Source organism: Oryctolagus cuniculus, chromosome 10 (assembly GCF_964237555.1).
Source record: "Oryctolagus cuniculus chromosome 10, mOryCun1.1, whole genome shotgun sequence".
Classification (NCBI taxonomy): domain Eukaryota; kingdom Metazoa; phylum Chordata; class Mammalia; order Lagomorpha; family Leporidae; genus Oryctolagus; species Oryctolagus cuniculus.
The window spans coordinates 105766344-105787599 of NC_091441.1; the positions used below are offsets into that span (position 1 = coordinate 105766344).

At 48.9% G+C, this 21256-nt stretch overlaps 1 protein-coding gene across 2 annotated transcripts in view; it reads right to left on the reverse strand.

Moving 5' to 3' along the window:
* TRAK1 (trafficking kinesin protein 1) overlaps positions 1 to 21256 on the reverse strand; it is a 193291-nt gene that overhangs the window by 138071 nt on the left and 33964 nt on the right. The window contains exon 1 of one of the 2 annotated variants that reach the window (XM_070050991.1): positions 16220 to 16322. The exons of the other annotated variant lie outside the window; for it this stretch is intronic. The gene's annotated coding sequence lies outside the window, so the exon portion shown is untranslated. Of the gene's footprint in view, positions 1 to 16219; positions 16323 to 21256 lie in introns of those variants that run through there. 2 annotated transcript variants of the gene reach the window in all.

Below are 21256 nucleotides of genomic sequence, written 5' to 3' on the forward strand. Positions count from 1 at the left end.
CACAATTACAGTTGGCAGCAGCCTATATAGAATGCCATGGATTTTCACTGAGTCATCGGTCACGTTAGAACGCAAGAAGGAGCTGTCTGAAGAGGATTCCTGAGTGACAGGACAGAGTCAAGGTCACTCAAGACCACTTCATGCTCAACCTCTGGCACAAGCCTGCAAAACTTGAAAAAGTTTGAAAAAGAAAGAAAAAAAATCTCATCCAAGCACCCACAGAGGAGCTGGACTTCTTTGTGTGAAAGCTTGTATTTTGAATGAGCCTTCCTTTCTATTTCCATATGAGCTTCCCGACATGCACGGAACGACAGTGAAATCATAGCCCTGTGTTTTTGAAAACAGATTCTGCAGCTATGGAAACAGAAGCTGTCACTGTCTTCTGACTTCACTGTAGGACCAAGAACGAACGAACTCAACGCGGACAAGGCTGCTTAGCTACAAACAGTGCTCCTTTTAATAAAATGGGCTTCATCGCGATCGACAAGTTAAGTCCTTCAAATTCCTAGTTTTCCAGAAAAACTGCGCCGGCATAAGAGTTTCTTCTGTTAACAATTCACACGGCAGGCATGTATGTGAAAAAGTATCGTGGTCTTGATTTTATTCATTCTAAATAATCCCTGGAGAGGCAGATGGGTTTCACTTGGCCCCCTTTGAAAGTCAGATCCTGGCCTTAAACCAGCTTGATGGCAGAGAAGGAATTCTCTCCCAAGCTCTAACACCGGCATCTGCAAAGAACGAGGAGGAGGCCGGCGCCGCGGCTCACTAGGCTAATCCTCCGCCTTACAGCGCCGGCACACCGGGTTCTAGTCCTGGCCGGGGCGCCGGATTCTGTCCCGGTTGCCCCTCTTCCAGGCCAGCTCTCTGCTGTGGCCAGGGAGTGCAGTGGAGGATGGCCCAAGTGCTTGGGCCCTGCACCCCATGGGAGACCAGGAGAAGCACCTGGCTCCTGCCATCGGATCAGCGCGGTGCGCCGGCCGCAGCAGCCATTGGAGGGTGAACCAAAGGCAAAGGAAGACCTTTCTCTCTGTCTCTCTCTCTCACTATCCACTCTGCCTGTCAAAATAAATAAATAAATAATAAAAAAATAAAAATAAAGAACGAGGAGGAGCTGGAAATCATGGCTCGATTCTTATCAGCCACTTTTGGTAAGTAATCTAGGGCTGACCTCTGGATTACTTAAGAAGTAGCACAAATAATTAGGAATGCATGGTATTGAAGGCAGAAGCCAAGAGCTTCAGTATAAGAACACTCCGGCAAACAGTGAGGTCAGAGCCCAGAGCCATGGACAGACTGACAGAGCATGTTTTTGAAACTCCTCCTCCCCTAGAAGAAAGCACCCAATTAGCCTTTCTCACTGAAATGGGGGGGGGGGGCAGTCACACACAGAGCAAATACTGACAACTGAGCGACCAGTCGCACCATTGCATGGGATGCAGAGAAGGGGCCAGGATGAGCACATGCATAAAAGCAAGAGCAAGAAGAGGAATGAAAAGAGGAAATGCTCAGAATCAGCCCCTAAGGCATTCAGATCCGGCTGAAAAGCCCACGAGAGCATTTCAGGCATGGAAAGCCAAGACGCTGTGACAAAAAAAAATGACCTAAATGAAATATCTCTGTGAATGAGATCCCAGTGCAAAGAAGGGGCCATCAAAGAAGGATGCACTTTTCTCTGAAGGGAGGAAAGAACATCCTCTTTGCTTATGGCCCTGTTTAAAAACCAACGGAGTTTGTGGACCCAAGAGGCTTCCATAGCCTTGGCAGCTCATGTCAAGAGCCTGGGGTGATCACTGATGTCATAAGTAAGAGTGTTAATTGTTAAATCAACAACAGGAGTCACTGTGCACTTGCTCCCCATGTAGGACCTCTGTCCTTAATGAGTTGTACTATGACAATTAATGGTAAAACTTGTCTTCAAACAGTACTTTATACTTTGTGTGTCTGTGTGGGTGCAAACTGTTGAAATCTTTACTCAGTATAGAGTTGGTCTTCTGTATATAGTCAATTAAAAATGAACCTTAATGAAGAATGGGATGGGAGTGGGAGTAGGAGGTGGGATGGGAGTAGGGGTAGGAGGTGGGAGGGTGGGAATGGGGGGAAGAACCACTATATTCCTAAAAGCCACATATATGGAATTTGTATTCATTAATAAAAGCCTTCTAAAAAAAAAAAAAGAGGAAACGCACCCATCAGGACTGGGTGGATGGTGGGAGGGAGGGACTGAGTCATCCCCAACCCAAAGAGTACATGTTCGCTCCTTGCTGCCCCTCCCCAGGGGCACCCACTCCTCTCGAGCTTGCTCGGAGCATCATCATCCACGATCAGGCTGCCCAGGCCAGGTCATCGCCGCAGCAGCGCACGCAGCCTGTCAAGGCTGTGGAGGGGCAAGACCCGCCTCTGAGCTTCCTGTTCACCACTTGCAAGTCTAGCAGCCACGCCCAGCTAAGACAACTGCCTAACCACAGCTCCTAGGACTGCTGATGGGGTCACAGTTTCACAGACTGTGTTGTGCTTGGCCTGCATTGTGCTTTTCATGTTTAAACTAATTGTCCACATCTTCAAAGTTTTCACATTAAAATTCTAGATGTCCTAGCCTCTCTGGCATCAGGGTCACATTCCTGAGAAGCCGTTGGAAGGAGCTGGAACAAACTCCAGCTCACCACAGTCCCCACCACTCCCTCACACCTGCTACTCAGCTAATTCCATCCCTCTGTTACCTGCCTGGCCTCCATGTGTGTGCTACAAGTTCTGGAATGGCTTTGCTTCTACCCACACAGAATGACTCCAACCTTGGCAAGTGCCCTTTCTTACATCAATAGCATTCTGCAAAATTCCAGTCAAAAAGATTATCTAGAAAAGGGACTGGCTTCCAATAAACTTCTGGATAATTTAATGTTTAGCCTTAGAATTAGGAACATGTAATCTTACATCAAGGATTTTTAAAAATTCTCAAAATTCATGCAATGACATTTTTCTCCATCAGATTCTACTGGTCAACATAGAATTCTACTACATACTCAAAAACTGGATAGTCTCAAATACACCTAGGTTGATCCAGAACTTAAGGAATGAAACATATCACAGGTTTATTTGAGGAATGTAAAGATAACTTAACATTTAAAAATACATTAGCAGGGGCCAGCACTGTGGCTCGGCAGGTAAAGCCACCATTTATATGGCCAGCATCCCCTATGAGAGTGCCAGTTCAAGTCCCAGCTGCTGCTTCTGATCCAGCTCCCTGCTAATGCACTTGGGAAGGCAGTGGATAATGGCTCTAGTACGTGGGCCCCTGCCACCCACGTGGGAGACCAGGATGGAGTTCCTGGCTGTTGTAGCCATTTGGAGAGTGAACCAGCGGATGAAGGTTCTCTCCATCCCAGCTTCCCTCTCTTCCTCCCTCTCCTTTTTCTCTGTCATTCTTTCAAAAACAAATAATAAAAAATAAAAATCCATTTATATCATATACCATATTACTAGGTCTAAGGAGAAAAGGCATAATTATCTCCATAGAAGCAGAAAAATTTCCAATGAAATTAAACAACCCATTCCCAAGAAAAACAGTCCATAAAGCAGGAATCAACAGATACGCAACAGGGATACAGATACACAGACACACACACACCACAGTCCCAACATCCAACTCAATGGGAAAACACCAGCAGAATTTTCAGTATGGTTAAGAACAAGACAAGGATGCTGACTATCTCTACTACTACCCAACAATGCACTGGGTAACAGCTAGACCAAAGGAAAAAAATGAGCAGCCTAAGAATGGGGAAAGAAGGGGCTGGCACTGTGGCACAGCGGGTTAACGCCCTGGCCTGAAGCACTGGCATCCCATATGGGTGCCAGTTTGAGACCTGGCTGCTCCACTTCCAATCCAGCTCTTTGCTATGGCCTGGGAAAGCATGAGAAGATGGCCCAAGTCCTTGGGCCCCTGCACCCATGTGAGAGACCAGAAGAAGCTCCTGGCTTTGGATAGGCGCAGCTCCAGCCGTTGCGGTCGGGGGGGGGGGGGGGGAGGCCATCGGATGGAAGACCTCTCTCTCTCTCTCTCTGCCTCTCCTCTCTGTGTAACTCTGACTTTCAAGTAAATAAATAAATCTTTAAAAGAAAAAAAAGAATGGGGAAAGAAGAAGTAGAGTTATCCCTGTGCAGATCATATAATCACATATCTGGAAAACCTAAAAGAAATAACAGAACTAACTCAAAACAACAAAGGGTCTCAGTAAAGTATTGGGATACATTAGCACAAAATCAACAGCCTTCAGTTCCACAGACAATAATCAGAAGTTGTAATGGAAGATAAAATTCCATACACTGCTGCAAAAATAAAACAGAAACAATAGAATACAGAAAACAAAGAGAATCATGCAAGGTAGCTCATCATGAAATGAAACATTAACAGTAAAATACTGGAAGCAACTTATTAATATGTAAGTGTCTGTTCAACCAAACAATGGAATATTTTCCAGCAATAAAGGCAAAAATATGAGAAAGATCTCCATAAACTGATTGTAGAACAGTCTCAGAAGGAAAAAGGTGTAAAAAGAGCTTCGCATCTAATGCAGTGGTTAAGACACTGCCTGGGACACACAGCACAGGGTGCCTGGGTTCAGGTCACAGGGTCGCTTCAGATTCCAGCTTCCTGCTAATGTGCACCCTGGGAGGCAACAGGTGCTGGCTCAAGTGGTTGGGTCCCTGCTACCCACACGGAAGACCTGGACTGAGCTCTCAACTCCCAACTCCAGCCTGACACAGCCCTGGGAAATGAACCAATGGAGGAGAGATTTCTCTCTCTCTGTTTTTCGAATCAACACATAATTTTTAAAAGGTTTTCCTTTTAGTACAAGGACAACAGAGAAATAAAACATTCATACATAAATATCTGTGTTTATTTTTACAGAAAGAAACACTGGATGGACTGAAACCAGAAAGTGACCACCCTGTGGGGTGCCCAGCAACAGAGAGAAGGAAACCAAGAAGGTAATGAGCCAGCTCTGGCACAGGTTGTTCTGTACTTTGTACCTATGATAATTAACGCTTTATATAAGCTAAAAATTAAATCAATAACACTGCATAGAAACAAAAAGACATGAACATCATTATAAAGCAGATTAGTAACACACTCAGAAGAAAAGTATCCAAGTCACTGTCACACAGGCATGCTCAAAAGGACAAAAAAAAGAAAGCTGAAAAACCAACCTTGAATTTTATTTAGTAAATTTGCTGGTGATAGGGGTAAAGGTATGACCAATTCTAATTCGGGCACAATATGTAAACATATTATTGGCTATAGCCAGGAAGGTTTTTGTTTTTTCTTTTCTTTTGGGAGGGTGGGGTTTGTTTAGTTGGAAGGACAAGGGAGGCACTGTTAGCAGAAGCAGTAAGAAAACCCTTAAACATTCAGCATGGGTGGGGTTTAACATGAACGGGATAGGAGCTGGTATTTGGTCCAGTGGTTAAGACATCCGGGTCCCACGTAAAAGTACCTGAGCTCAATACTTGGCTCCAGCTTCCTGCTAGCGCAGACCCTGGGAAGCAGGGTTGATGGCTCACGTAACAGGATTCCTGCTTCCCACGTGGAAGACCTGCACTGAGTTCCTGGCCCCTGGCTTTAGCCCTGGCCCTGCTATTGCAAGAACTCGAGGAGTGAACCAGTAGATCCAAGCTCCCTTGTTCTCTCTCTCTGTTTCTCAAAGAAACAAGTAAGTAAACAAATGATTCAACAGATAAAGCTGGACTACAGGCAGGGGCAGATTTGGGCCACTTCACCACGCAATGCTAGGGGTACTACTCACATTGTAATCTATGTAATCGGACAATAAGGTGACCCTGGTCACACACCCCATGCTTCAAAAAGCCTGGTCTTTCCCAGTGGGCAAAAAAAATGTACCACAGTGGACATTGAGCTGCTCAGTGAGTTAAAGGAAACCGTAAGCTTTGACACAGGAAAGCTGTGTGACCAGGGGGTCTGCTCCATACAAACACAAGCCACAGATGTAGGTCTACAGAAAGCCACATGCTTAAAACCTATTCCTGCACTTCTACACTCTGAGCTCTGATGAGGATAAAACAATGTCAAACTGAACAGCCTATGCCAACATCACTATCAAAAAACCCATCCATGGGGCTGGTGCTGTGGCATGGCAGGTAAAGCCACCACCTGTGCTGCCAGCATCCTTTATGGGGCCAGATGGTGCCAGCTGTTCCACTTCCAAATCCAGCTCCCTGCTATTGGCATGGGGAAAGCAGTGGAAGATGGCTTAAATGCTTGGGCCTCTGCCATCCACATGGGAGACCCAGATGAAACTCTTGGCTTCTGGTCCAGCCCTGGCTGTGTGGCCATCTGGAGAGTGAAACACTGGATGGAAGATCCCCATCAATCAATCGATCTCTCTCTCTCTCTCCCTGCTTCTGCAACTCTTTCAAATAAACATATAAATCTTTTAAAAAATCCATTCATAAATAATTTTCAGGAAAGCTATTTTCATTTCCAGGAAGTCTGGCACAAACACTCTAACTTCAGTATTTTAGGAAACCTTTGATAAACTGCTTAGGATGCCTGTTGTTCACCTGCTTTCCCATGACAAGTCTAGAACAAGGCAACACTCATTCTAGGCTTTTTAGTCTACAATCACACAGTAGACTCCCAGATTTCAGTTGCTAATACTCTGTATTTTAGAGTTCTTAATTACATCTGGGCACCCTGCACAACAGGTTCAGAGATTTGTCTCATTTCACTGTGTGCTCGAGGTGTCACCAGCACCCAACCCACAAGGCATCTATGGTCTCCAGACGATCTTATCTCACAGTGGTCTAAGGCATTAAACCTGGCTTCCAAGAATGACAACTGATCCTCTCTTACCATCCTACTGATGGCAAAGGCTCAGCTGGGCGGCTCTTCCGCTGTGCCCACCGGGGGTCCCCCGTGAAGGTGCAGGCAGATGGCAATGAGTGCTGATGCATCTGAACAGGGTTCACTCCCATCTCCAGCACCATAGCTGGAGCCCCTCGCATGTGCAAACATGATCTCCATGTGGCTCCTCAGGCCTCCACGGGGGCAGGTCCCAAAGCAAAGCTGCAGGCTGCAGATCTCTTTAAGATTCATTCTTGTGGGCCGGTGCCATGGCTCACTTGGTTAATCCTCCACCTGCAGCACCGGCATCCCATATGGGCACCAGGTTCTGTCCTGGTTGCTCCTCTTCCAGTCCAGCTCTCTGCTGTCGCCTGGGAGGGCAGTGGAGGACGGCCCAAGTGCTTGGGCCCCTGCACCTGCGTGGGAGACCAGGAAGAAGCTCCTGGCTCCTGGCTTCGGATAGGTGCAGTGCGCCAGCCGCAGCGGCCATTTGGGGGGGTGAACCAATGGAAGACCTTTCTCTCTGTCTGTCTCTCTCACTGTCTATAACTCTACCTGTCAAATAGAAAGAAAAAAAAAAAAGATTCAGTCTTGAGAATTACATTGAGTCACTCCTACCACAATCTGCTGGTCAAAGTAAGGCCAGTCCAGATTCATGGCGGAAGGCTATGGCCTCTGTGTCAGCAGGACAGCAGCAAGAACACGTAGTGGCAGCGCTGTGGCACAGCGGGCGAGGTTGCCGTCTGTAGCACCAGCATCCTATATGGGCGCCGGTTCAAGTCCCAGCTGCCACACTTCCGAACCAGATCCCTGCAAATGTGCCTGGGAAAGCAGAAGATGCCCCAAGTGCTTGGACCCCTGTACCCACATGGGAGACCTGGATGAAGCTCCTGGCTCCTCACTTCAGCCTGGCCCAGCCCTGGCTATGAACCAGTGGTTAGAAGATCTGTCTCTTCTCTTTGTTTCTCCCTCTCTACATTTAACTCTTTCAAATAAACAAATAGATCTTAAAAAAAAATAAATAAAAAGAATACTTGCTCCATCACAGAGTCTGAGCATCACTCCCCCTGGACTGTGACACCCACCTGTGCTGCCCCTGCCTGCTTTCTCTATTTCACTGTGTCGCTCTCATCTTTTCACAAGAGCAAGAACATAGCCACAGAGGCTTTCCTGGGAGAGACCAGTCTGACAACACAAAGAACCTGAATGCATCCTTAGCTGTGATCTAGGGCAGAGTTGAGCAAATATGTTCTGCCAAGACCAGGACAGTAACTCTTGGCTTTGAGCTCAAGCTGGCCTGCACTGAGTCAACTCTGCAGTTACGGCTTGAAAGCCACGGGCAAGACATGACTGAGTGTGACCGCATTCCCCACAGGTGGTGGGATTTGACCTCTGATCGGGGAAAATGAGCAATGGATTTGGGATTGGAAAGGGAGGCCTGGAATTCAAACTTCACTATTCACTCCCAGCATGATCTTCACTGAATTTCTTGAACTTTCTGGAGTGTACAACACAGGGCTCCCCTGGTCCATCTCCCCCAAGTGGCCATGAGAGATGCGACAATATAGGTAAAAGGTACACAGTACCTGCCCCTGGGAAGACCAATGCATCTCATCCCAACAGCAAGGCCTGAAGCAGTGAGCCTCAGGGGATGGAGGGAGAGGCCCAGCCAGGGAGGAGAGAAGACGCTGCTGGCCACTGTTTTCCCATGCAATGAAAATTCTCTCTCTCTGCAGACTGAGCATTCTTTGTTAAAGACCTGGCGCTGTCTAGCTCTTTCTCAACAGAAAAATACCTTGTTTTAAGGGATCCCGACAGCTCGGACACAACCCATGTTTCACAAGTAAGTGGGATGCGTGGTTGCTGAGAAGGGAAAGAAACCACCAAAATAAACAAGGCTCGGAAGTGTTAGTGCTCAAAGGTTCTGTTTTCTCAGAGGCACAGCCATATAATCATGCCATTTTGAAGCTGGTTTTGTGGTTTCTGAAAGGTTAAACAGAAAATAATCTCTTGAGTCCTGTCTTTTTTTTTTTTTTTAATGCTGCTAAAAGCACAACTGGAATTTTTTCGACATGTGGGTACACACTCTATTTTTCTGAAATTGGCCACAGTAGGAAAAAAAAAAGTTTTCAAGTTTTTAAAAAAATAAATCTATCCTTAGCCAAAGGGAATGAAAGCACTGAACTGTGTGTGCATTTCCTAGTAGGGCAGCCCTGTCTGATGTCAAGAGTCCACCAAGAGAAGGTCCCTTGCAGCCTTCTCCTCCTGCTCTTGGAAAATTCCACTTTATCCACAGCGAAATGTAGAAGTTGAGTGAGTTGCCCACTGTCAAACCTGTGCCTGCTAGGGGATTCCTGCTGCACACATCAGCAGGATCTCTCTCCACTATGACTCCTTGTAATCCAAGGTCCCAAGCTTGGCCAGAGCAGCTGTCCCACAGCCTCCATCCACCAGAGACAGCTGCGTTCTGGACTGACAGCGTCAGCGACATCCTGGGAGGGTGTGGGTCCCCTCCCAGGGCCCGGAGGGAGTGTCAGTGGCTGTCATCCTTTGAGTTGAATATCCCTTTCCAAAGTAACTTGGACCATTTCCAAGGCAAAGAACCACAGAATAAAGTCAATACACAGATGGACGGACGGATGGACGGATGGGCTTGCTGCTCCTGATCATACATGAGTTAACTGCTGTAGTATCTGTTGGCCTTCTGATTCACAAATTAGATGGGAAAGCAGTGAGATGACTTAGCATAGCACAAGCAAAAGTAAACATTCCCAAATTCTCTTGTATTTGTTGTACTTGAGCAGAATGGAATTCTCACATGATAGCTGGGATGTCTATATTAAGTATCTCAGGCCAATCTTCTACTAAATAAAGTTCAAGTGGCACTGAGTTCACATGACACTCAGAGCTCTCCGCACAGCTGATCGTTCTCCCGGCGCCTCCTGCTTCGGAACTTCAGCTTCCAAGTCGCTCCCTGCCTGCTCTGGCCATGGGCAGAGTCCATTCTGTACCCAGGAGGTGTGTGGTGAGCTATCAGGGGGCTGGCAGATAACAGAGCTGCCTCCCTTACACTGTGTGTGTATGTGTGTGTGTGTGTGTGTGTCCCTCTGTGTGTATATACACACACATCAGTATCAGGGGAATCTGGGCCGAGGATATCTGGGAACCCTCTGTACTCTCTTCTGCAACTTTTCTGTAAATCAGAATCATGCAATAATACAAAGCTTAGAAAAATAAAGTAAGCTTTACGATAGCTTCACAGAATCCTTTTACATAAGTCATTAAAAAAAGATTTATTTATTGGCTGGCGCCGTGGCTCACTAGGCTAATCCTCCGCCTTGCGGCGCCGGCACACCAGGTTCTAGTCCCGGTCGGGGCGCCGGATTCTGTCCTGATTGCCCCTCTTCCAGGCCAGCCCTCTGCTGTGGCCTGGGAGTGCAGTGGAGGATGGCCCAAGTCCTTGGGCCCTGCACCCCGTGGGAGACCAGGAGAAGTACCTGGCTCCTGCCTTCAGATCAGCGCGGTGCGCCGGCAGCAGCGCGCCAGCCGCGGCGGCCATTGGAGGGTGAACCAAGGGCAAAAGGAAGACCTTTCTCTCTGTCTCTCTCTCTCACTGTCCACTCTGTCAAAAATAAAAAATAAAAAAAGAGATTTATTTATTTATTTTGAAACTCAGAGACAGAGAGGGAGAAGCAGAGAGAGAGAGAGAGAGAGAAAGAGTGAATCTTCCCTCTGCTGGTCCACAATAGCCAGCGTTCGGCCAAGTTGACACCCAGAGCTTCAACTTGATCTTCCACGAGGGTGGAAGGACTTGGGCCATCTTCCGCTGCTTTCCCAGGCCATAGCAGAGAGCTGGATCGGAAGTGGAACAGCCGAGTCTCAAACCAGCACCCATATGCGATACCAGCATTGCAGGTAGCAACGCTATCTACTACACTACAACACCAGCCCCCTACATCAGTCATTAAATCCTTTGTAGGTCAGCTTCTAATTTAACCAAGGGAGTGTAAAAGACACCCGACACACAGGTGCAATGTTCACGAGTCCCAGAGGACAGACTGGGATTGTAAACGGGGGACACAGCTGAGGGAAGTCATGCCTGGGAAGCAGGCGCTCCTCCACACAGGCTGCACTGCACCGCCCCACTGGTCCTCACCTGCCCTGCATCTGTCCTCCCGAATGCCAGGACAACCTGACAGATGGCCCCTTGGCTGTACCCCGAGTCATTTTTAATTAGTGTTCACGGAGTTGTCTACTCACGCTTTAAAGAACGCTTCCCTCACAAGTGCTTAACACTGGCCTCAAAGCTCCAGTCTTGGCACCCGCTGTGCCCTCCACCTGTGGTCTCCTTGTCCAGTCCCGGCAGCCTTGTGGTCACCCCTCTTACCTTGTTTCAGACCTTAGCTGATGCATCAACTTCTCAATCAAGCGCTTTCCTGCCCAGCTCTTTAAAAACAGCAGCCTTTCCCAACACTTCGCATTCCCCTCCTTCCTTCACTTTTCTTCCTTCTACTCCACAGTAGTTTACTCCCTGAGTTATTGTCCAGCTCTCCCAAATAGGATATAAGCTCCGTGTAGGGGCAGGGTGCAGGTGGGGGGACTTCTGTATGGTTTGTTCACTGCTAATGGGATTTCTTCAAAACCCTCCAGGGACCTGCCCCCATCTGTCTTATTGAGAGTTCTCTGGGATGGATGGGGAAAAAAAAAACCAGAATATTTTAAATAAAGGGACATTTTTTAAGCAGAAAAACAAGGATGAATATCAACCAAATACTCCAAATCACTGCTGTGTGTGTGTCTATCATGGTTCTTCGTGTCTGTAATATTGTCCACACTATGGTCACGTCTATGCAATTCATTCATTTCTCACACATCTCTGAAGCAGCAGGAGCAGGCATTATCAACATCACATCACCAGGGAGTAAACTGAGGCCCCACAGGAAACAGTGAAGCCAGGACAAGAACCACAGTGACTCAACACGCTGTCTGGACCAGGCTCACTACAGCGAGCCATCTCCTTATGGCAGGGCAGGGGGTCTAAAATCTGTCTATCAGTCGCTCAACATGTTTCCTAGAAAATACTCAAAAAAAGCTTTCTGAGTTTGATAATTTAGCTACAATAAAATATTAAACAACATAACACAGGACCCACCACATATGCTCTTACTGGAAACTGCACAAGAATACCAAGAAGGGAACAAACAGAAAACATCTTGGGTCCTCTGATACATACAGAGGTGTGCCAGAATTTTCGCCTCACCATTCGAATTCATAAAGACTCCCAGAAAGGCTCTTGGGGAAGAAATGTCATTGTCTCTTTCTAAAACATAGTTAACTCAGCTCCCACCCCAGGCTGCAGGGTCCCGTGGGAGGCTCAAAGTCTGAACATACCCAGAGGTACACCTCCAAGTGGCCCGAAGCCCACACCTGATCCAATCCTACGTACACACACACACACACACACACACTCACACACTCACATATACACACCTGGATTGCTTTGAAATTAGATAAATGTGCACATCATCTTCTTAAAAATAGCATAGGGGCCGGTGCGGTGGCGCACTTGGTTAATCCTCCACCTGCGGCGCCAGCATCCATATGGGCCCCGGGTTCTAGTCCCGGTTGCTCCTCTTCCAGTCAAGCTCTCTGCTGTGGCCAGGGAGTGCAGTGGAGGATGGCCCAAGTGCTTGGGCCCTGCACCGGCATGGGAGACCAGGAATAAGCACCTGGCTCCTGGCTTCGGATCGGCACAGCTCCGGCTGTTGCAGCCATTTGGGGAGTGAACCAACGGAATAGCATAAAGAGCAGACGGTAAATAACCCACTTCTTAAGAAGCACATTTTTCACTTTATTATTGTGGGGAGCAACTGGGAGCAACTCGGACTAGACTAAGTTACTGGAATTAAGACTTATTCTATGCATCTGCTCTCCCACAATATGGCGCTGAGAAGGGAGTAACAGCTTCTACACAGCTGCCTCCAGTTCAACCAATAAACAGCAGGACCTGCTCCTGATTGGAGGAGGGCAGCGTACTCGGCGTGTGGGTAGCAGAGTTGGGATTGGTGGAAGAGGACTATAAAGGAGGAGAGAGACAACATGCACCAGGAACATCTATCTGAAGGAACACCTGTGCAGCCCCCGAGAGAGCCGGCCGGCGGTGTGCCGCTCCCCCACGGAAGTGGGGAAAGTGGCAGGGGGAACCGCCCTTCCACGGAGGTGGAAGGGTCGGTAGCCAACCCGGGAAGAACCAGCAGCAAACCCGGGGAGGGCTGAGCAGACAAAAGAACAGCGCAGGGTCCTGTGTCGTTCCTCCACGAAGAGGGGGAGCGACAATTATCTTCGAGATCACAGGTATGCTTACTACCCAGGGTACCTGAGCATGCTTACATGTAGCACGGAAGGCACTGCAAACCTCATTCTCTGTGACACAGTAACTTTTGATGACACATGGAGGTCCCTGTTACTTCAAAATAAAAAGCAGCATGATATACCCATAATGCACTTCTGTACTTGGCTTTCCTTGCTTGGCAGTAATTTAAATCTTCTTTCTCATTGCTTTTAGGGATGCCTCTTTCAACACTTGCAAATCCACTGACTAGACAAACTGTAACTTAGGCAATTGCCTAGTGGTGGGAACACACTCTTTTTTTTTTTTTTTTTTTCTTTTTTGGAAGGCAAAGTGACAGAGGGAGGACAGACAGACACACACACACAGATCTTCTATCTGCAGATTTTCCTCCCAAATGGCTCCAACAGCTGGGGCTGGCCCAGGGCAAAGGTGGGAGGCTGGAACTCCATCTGGGTCTCCCACCGTAGTTCAGCTATCAGCGGCTGCTTTCCCAGGTCCATTAGCTGGATCGGAAGGGGAGCAGCCAGGACTCAAACCTGTGCTCACATGGGATGCCAGTGTTTCAGGTGGTGGCTTAGTCCACTGTGCCACAACACCAGCCCCTGTTTTAGGTTTCTTGCCATGTAGTACCATGAATACCCCTAGACAAACAAACAGCCTTGTGAGCTCCTGAAAGCAGAGGACAGGTTACCAGATGTGGCTGAATCGAATGGAATCATTCCAATACAGACAGGTCAGTCATTCCCCCAGATTGTGCCCAGCCAGGGAAAGGCCACACTGGATGTCGGCAGCGAGGCCTGCAGCAGCCGGGAGGCAGGAGAGGTTGACTCTAAAGTTCCCTCCGGACTCGGCTAGCATAATGAAGATGAGCGTGATAAAACAGAATTTAAAGGGGAAAAGGACAAGGATGTTTACAAGCAAACCTTATCTCGGTCAGTTTTCTCTACTAACAGGGACATGAGCGCTAGCTCCATTTTAAAGACGAGGTGAGAGGGGCCGGCGCTGTGGCATAGTGGGCTAAGCCTACACCTGCGGCGACGGCATCCCACATGGGCACTGTTTCGAGTCTTGGCTGCTCCACTTCCAATCCAGCTCTCTGCTGTGGCCTGGGCCTGGGGCAACCAGTGGAAGATGGCCCAAGAGCTTGGGCCCTGCTACCCACGTGGGAGACCTGGAAGAAGCTCCTGACTTTGGATAAGCCCAGCTCTGGGTGTTGTGGCCATTTGGGAAGTGAACCTGGGGACGGAAGACCTCCTTCTCTCTCTACCTCTCCCTCTTTCTGTCTGTAACTCAACTCTACCTCTCAAAGAAATAAATAAAATCTTTTAAAAAAGATAAAGTGAGTGGCTCCCAGGAGTAATTTACACCCCCAAAAGGTCCAATTCCCCAAACAAGCGCCCACTGAGGCTGCACGGTTAAGAGAAGCCTAAGCCAAGCCAGGTGAGCTCAGGTGACCCCATCCCGAGCAAAGGGCGCTCTGGGCAGGAGCAGAGGAGGAAGTAAAGTTTGAGAACAGCCTTAAAAGGAAGCTCCCGGAACACCATGTTCAGGTTTATTGGCATTTAAAACGACAATGTCCTTCCGTTGGTTGCATTTCCTGGTTTGTTCAAACCCAAAAGCATTAGAGCACAGATTCGAAAGGGTGCTCTCTCAAGGTTAGGGATACTCAATGGAGGAGAAACACACGGCGTGGCGTGTCTGAGACACAAGTAAGAGACAGAGCCAACCCCAGCAGTCAGGCCCACCCTCCCTCTCTGCAGGGACCCAGGCAGAGGTTCGGCGCCTGCCTTCTGGCAAATTCTCCCAGGTCACAAAATGAGGATAGGAGATTTAACGTCACCTGCAGAGATGACAGTGTCTGGGCAAGGACCAAGCAGTCTCCTCCTTACCCTCAGGGAAAACCTGCCCCAGGAGACCACAGCAGACTCACGTTAAGCGTGCTAACCAGTCACGTCACAACCACAGGACGCCCGCATCCCACAGCAGAGCGCCCGGGATAGAGTCCCGTCTCAACTTCTGACCCAGCCTGACCTGCCTGGGAGGCAGCAGGTGATGGCTTAAGTGCGTGGGCCCATCGCACCCACATGGGGGACATGGATGAAGTTCCTGGCTCTTGGCACTGGCCTGGTGCACCCCGGGTTGTTGCAGGCATTTGGGGATGACCTAGTGGGTGGAAGATTCTCTCTCTCCCTCTTTCGCCCTTACTCTGTCTCTCCCTCTGTATCACTCTGCCTTTCAAATGAATAAATAACAAACAAACAAACAAAATCTCAGGGTCTTCTTTGTGGTGTAGTGGGTAAAGCCGCCACCTGCCAGGCTGGCATCCCACATGGGTGCCAGTTCATGTCCCAGCTGCTCCACTTCCAATCCAGCTCTCCGCTGATGATCTGGGAAAAGCTCTGTGGAAGATGGTCCAAGTGTCTGAGCCCCTGCTACTCATGTGGGACACAGAATGAACTTCTCAGTTTGGCTTGGCTCAGCCCTGGCCATGGCACCATTGCAGCCATCTGCAGAGTAAACCAGCGGATGAAAATATCTCTCTCTCTCTCTCTAACTATGACTTCCAAATAAATAAATAAATCTTAAAAAAAAAAAAAAACATGGCCGAGGGATGGGGGCTTGTGTGACTGGCCTGGACCAAAGCCCCAGCTGAGGGCTCCTCACCTCCACCCCGGTTGCAAAGGAGGCTGAAGTGTGGATAAAGCTGGATCCTGACAAGAAAGAGGAAAGTGCAGCACGAGACGGATCTGGCTTGACAATCAGCCTCGCTCTACCCTCCATGCATGCATGCACCCATTCATTCATTCGGGAAGCACCGCTCTGAGCCTGCTGTTAGTTCTAGTGTAGAAAACATGGGTGCAAAGCTGGATTCCAGCCCTCCCGGGGGCTTACTGTCCAGCCAGAGGCATATAAAGAGATTGCATTTCCTTGACAGCCACGGTAGCGCTGCATTATCCCAGGAGGGCTAAATACCAAAGAGAAGCTCACAGGGATTGTAATTACTGCACCTTATAAACGCACCAGAGCCTGGCCTCCCATCGTCAGCAGCGGCAGCATCGTCGCAGCCCAGGCCACTGCCCCGTCTGAATGGGACCAGGCGATGCCGCAAGGTGCCCTTCGCGGGCCCGGCCCTATTAATAGCAGCTGTGTGTGACTCGGGTTACAGGTTGGTTCAAGTCCACATAAAGCTGGCTCCTCTGACTGAGGCAATTTTGGTCCTGAACTTTGTCTCTTTTTTATTTTTAAAAGCCTCGAACTGGAAATAGAAACGTCAAGCTGAAAGTATCAGGAAAGGATACAAGGCAGGCTCTTACCAGTTAGGCCCAGAAGCAATGACTGCAATTGTTAAAAAATATACAGCAAGTTCTTGATACGAGATGCTAATGAGGCTCATGTTTTAAACATAAGGTCTGAAAAACACATAGAGCAATGTGGTGCTTGGAAGCAAGGATTTCTACCTTTTTTCTAGATTTCTGAGTACAGAGAGCTAAAAAAAGAATGCCTTTACTTTTACAATCTCTTTTCTTAAGATTGATTTATTTATTTGAAAGTCAGAGTGAGAGAGAGAGAGAGAGAATCTTCCATTAGCTGGTTCACTCCCCAGATGGCTACAATGGCTAGGGCTGAGCCAGGCTGAAGCCAGGCGCCAGAAGCTTCATCTGGGTCTCTCACGTGGGTGGCAGGGGCCCTAACACTTGGGCCATCCTCTGCTGCTTTTCCCAGGCCATCAATAGGAGGTGGATCAGAAGTGGAGCAGCCTGGACACAAACCAGTGCCCCTACAGGATGCTGGCATTACAGGCAATGGCTTTATCCACCATGACACAACACCGGCCCCAATTTTATAATTCCTAATATTCACTTGGGTGAAATAATTTATTTAATATCAGTTAGTAGGTTTATTCAATGTAATTTTATAATCAATGATGGACTAAAAAACAATGTATGTTCATTTATGTCAAAATCTTCTAAGGATATGTTAAAGGATACTTATGCAGAATGTGTATCAATTAAAACCATTTCAAAGGTCAATAAGGGGGTGGGGGAGCATTTGGCCCAGCAGTTAAAGATACTGGTTAAGATGTCCACGTGCCATATCAGAGTGCCTGGGTTCAATACCTGGTTCTAGCTCTTGACTCCAGCTTCTTGCTAATGCAGACCCTCGGAAGAAGTAGCTTAAGTTGTTCAGTCATTGCCAACCATATGGGAGACCCAGACAGAGCTCCTGGCTCCCAGGTTCAGTCACCCAGCCATTGTAGGCATCTGGGGAGTGGACCCATGGATGGGCTGGGGGAGTTCTCTCTCCTTCTCTGTCTAAGTCTCCATCTCTTAAAAGAAAAAAAGTCAACAGGCATAAGGAGAGATGTCCAACATCTCAGCCACCAGGGACATGCAAATCAAAATCACAATTAGACACCACTTCACATCCACAGGATGTCCGATAACCAGTAAGAGATCACGACAAGTGTTGGCAAGGACATGCACGGACTGGAACCGGTCTCCAGTGCTGGCGGGAATGTGGAATGTACAGCCATTTTGGAAAACCACCTGGCAGTTCTTCAAGAGCTTATACAGAATAACCACATGAGCTCGCAACTCCACTCATAAGTATCCTCCAACAGTAACAAAAACAGGGACAAGCATTTTGTGCACAGTTAAGACACCACCTGGGACCCCTGCCTCCCATATCGGAATGTCTGGTTTGAGTCCTGGCCACTCTGCTTCTGATCTAGCTTCCTGCTAAGGCACACCCTGGGTGGCAGCAGGTGACGGCTTAAGGTCCCTGCCACCCACATGGGAGACTCAAATTGGATTCCAGGCTCCTGCCTTTGGCCTGGCCCCACCCCTGGCTGTGTAAGCATTTGCTGGAGTGAACCAATGAATGGAAGATCTCTCTGTCTCTGCCTTTCAAATACGGTGAAAATAAAAATCTAGGGGAAAAAAGCAAGGAAAGCATGTTCATGCAAACACTCATCTATGTCTGTTCACAGCAGCGTGAGTCATGCGACCGTCTAGGAATTCATCAACGGATGAACAGAAATGCAGCATTGTATGTACACCCCCTGGGGTATCACCCATGAGTAAAAGGGAGGAAGCAGACAGCTGCGGAGGGCGGAAGGAAGCAGAAGAACACTCTGGTAAGTGAAAGAAGCCAGCTGCAAAGGAGCATGCACTTGCATGAGTTCATGAACAGAAGACATCCAGAACAGGGAAACCTACAGAAACAGAAGGCAGCCGGGTGGTTGCCTGAAGCTCAAGGACAGAAGCAAAAGGGGGCGCGACCGCCAGTGGCTCTGGGGCTTCCTTCCTGGCCGGCCCAAGTGTTGTACAATGGGTCGCGGTGACGGCCGCACAACGCTGAGACTCCTAAAAACCGCTCAATTCTATGCTTTACGTAGGTGGAATTAGATGTTATTGAAATGATATTCTCAGTCAAGTTGTTGTCCTTAAAAGCTCTTATAAAACTCTAGGAACTACTCAGACACAAGGCCCTGTCTCTGGGGTACTGGAAGAATTCTACACATGAGTTAACATTCATAGACCTGTACACCAAAAGCTTGTTTTGCTGTATAGCTTTTAAACTCATTGTTTTCTAAGGCTCTGCACATACAGAGCTGTCACACTATTTTGTAATATGGAGGGAAAATCATGGCAAAGATGAGTGTGGAAAATGGGAAGTGATTCACCTCTCGCTGACTTGATTATACGTGCTTGAGTGAACAAAGTTACCCAGTTATTTCCACTTTCCACCATACATCAAATTTCCATCACATACCAAACATTTTCCAAACATCTCGCCTGTGCTGCACACAAGTATGACGCTGGAAAAGGGGTGGAGGCCCATTTGATATGGAAAACAACTGAGGCCAACAGAATCAATGCTGCTTCTTCCAGGCATCAGACTAGGGGCACAGGGCCCTAGGGTCCCAGGCTGGCTGTACAACTTGTCAGCCGGTGAGAAGGTGGCTTCAGGTGTCGTAGTTCCATTGTCTGTTACTACCATGAACTATCTGAGGTTGGATAACTCTACCGGGAAAAGTTTATGTAGCTCACGCTGTGGAAGGTTCAAAGTCCAACATGGGGGGGGGGGGGGGGGGGCAAGTTCAGCCTGGGAAGTACAAGGGGCCTAATGCAGACAGCATGGAGGACGGAGTGCATGGGAGAGGAAGGGGTTCAATCTCCAAACAGCAGGAAGCCAGACAGCAACACAGAACCAAGCTCGCTCTCCTAACAACTCACTCTCAGGAGGGCCCAGAACTCCAGGGAGCTGACTGAGGACCTCCCACAAAGCCCTATCTGAAGGCCCCACCACTTCTCACGTCATCACATTGGGGACCAAGCCACTGACACAGGGACCCTTAGGGGCACAGCTCAAACCATATCCAAGCCATCACATGACCCCCAAGACCCACGCACAGCTTTCCATCTTTGCTAAAATAAAATGTAAGCCTCTGAGGCTGAATGGTTCTCACGGTGCAACCTGTACCTGCCTCCCCTTCTTGCCTCCCAGCCAGGAGGAGAAAGGAGGGAGGTCTGTTCACTCCACATGTACTTCCTGGTCACCTGGAGAAAGCACGCAGCACAGCCCTTGGCACATGTCAGCCCTCAAGAACTGGCAGCTGTTGTTACTGCCTTGGACCAAAACAGTTTTCAGAGTATACACGTGGAGCAGGCATTGTGGCATAGTGGGAAAAATCATTGCCTGCAGCACCAGCATTCCCTAGGGGTGCCAGTTCAGATCCCGGCTGTTCCACTTCTGATCCAGCTCCCTGCTGATGTGCCTGGGAAAGCAGAGGAAGATGGTCCAAGTGTTTGGGCACCTGCACCCACATGGAGACCTGCAAGAAGTCACTGGCTTCAGCCTGACCCAGCCCCAGGAGTTAAAGCCAGTTGGAGAGTGAACCAGCAGATGGAGGCTCGCTCGCTCTCTCTGTCTCTCCTTCTCTAACTCTTTCAGGCATGTCAGCTTCATAAGGACAAGTCTCTAGTCTCTATCCTGTATCCTCAACACCCCAGGAACAGCAGCAGGTGCTCGGTAAACATACTGACCACAGGGTGTTGGTCTGAGAGAGCAGGGCAGATTGTGGGAGAGCAAGAGTGTTTAGAAGAAGTTCTAAGAAAAACAGTCCTTTGTACATCCCAATGGCAGCTTACGTGTCAGGGAAGAGGAGACTGTCTGCCTGGATGGGATTTGGCCCCAGCGTGCAGGCTGAGCAGCAAATCCTCCTCTCCTGGCCATGGGAGAAGCAAACTCAGCAGCTGGGGCCTGGAGTTTCCTTCTCATGACTAATTTTTTTTTTATTTGACAGAGTTACAGACAGTGAGAGAGAGAGAGAAAGGTCTTGCTTCCGTTGGTTCATTCCCCAAATGGCCACCACGGCCGGAGCTGCGCCCATCCGAAGCCAGGAGCCAGGTGCTTCCTCCTGGTCTCCCATGCGGGTGCAGGGCCCAAGCACTTGGGCCATCCTCCACTGCCTTCCCGGGCCACGGCAGAGAGCTGGACTGGAAGAGGAGCAACCAGGACTAGAACCCGGCCCCCATATGGGATGCCGGTGCCACAGGCAGAGGATTAACCAAGTGAGCCATGGCACTGGCCCCTGGAGCTTCCTTCTCTCTAGTGAGGGAGGAAGCGCAATGTGATGGTTTACTTTGTGGTGTCAACTTGACTGTACCACGGAACGCCTAGAAACCTGGGGAAGAACGATTTGGCTGTGTCTACCAGGGTGTTTCCTAGCACGGGGGTCTGAGGGCACGGGGGGGGAAGTCCCGGCCTCGCTGGAGGTGGGCCTCGTCAGTGGGCAGGAGGTCTGGGTTCTCGCTGAGAGCGAGCTGGGACAGGCTCGGGTCCTGTCTCCTATCTCCGAGGTCAGCTGCCAGCCTCCTGACTCCAGGGCTACACCCATGGCCCCCTTGCAGGCACTTGGCTGTTCTGGCCTCAAACTGAGACTCACATCCTCAGCTTCTCTGACACTAAGGCCCTGGACGTGGAGTGAGCCATGCTAAAGGCCTCCTGGGCCTCCAGCCTGCACGTGGCCCGTCACGGGA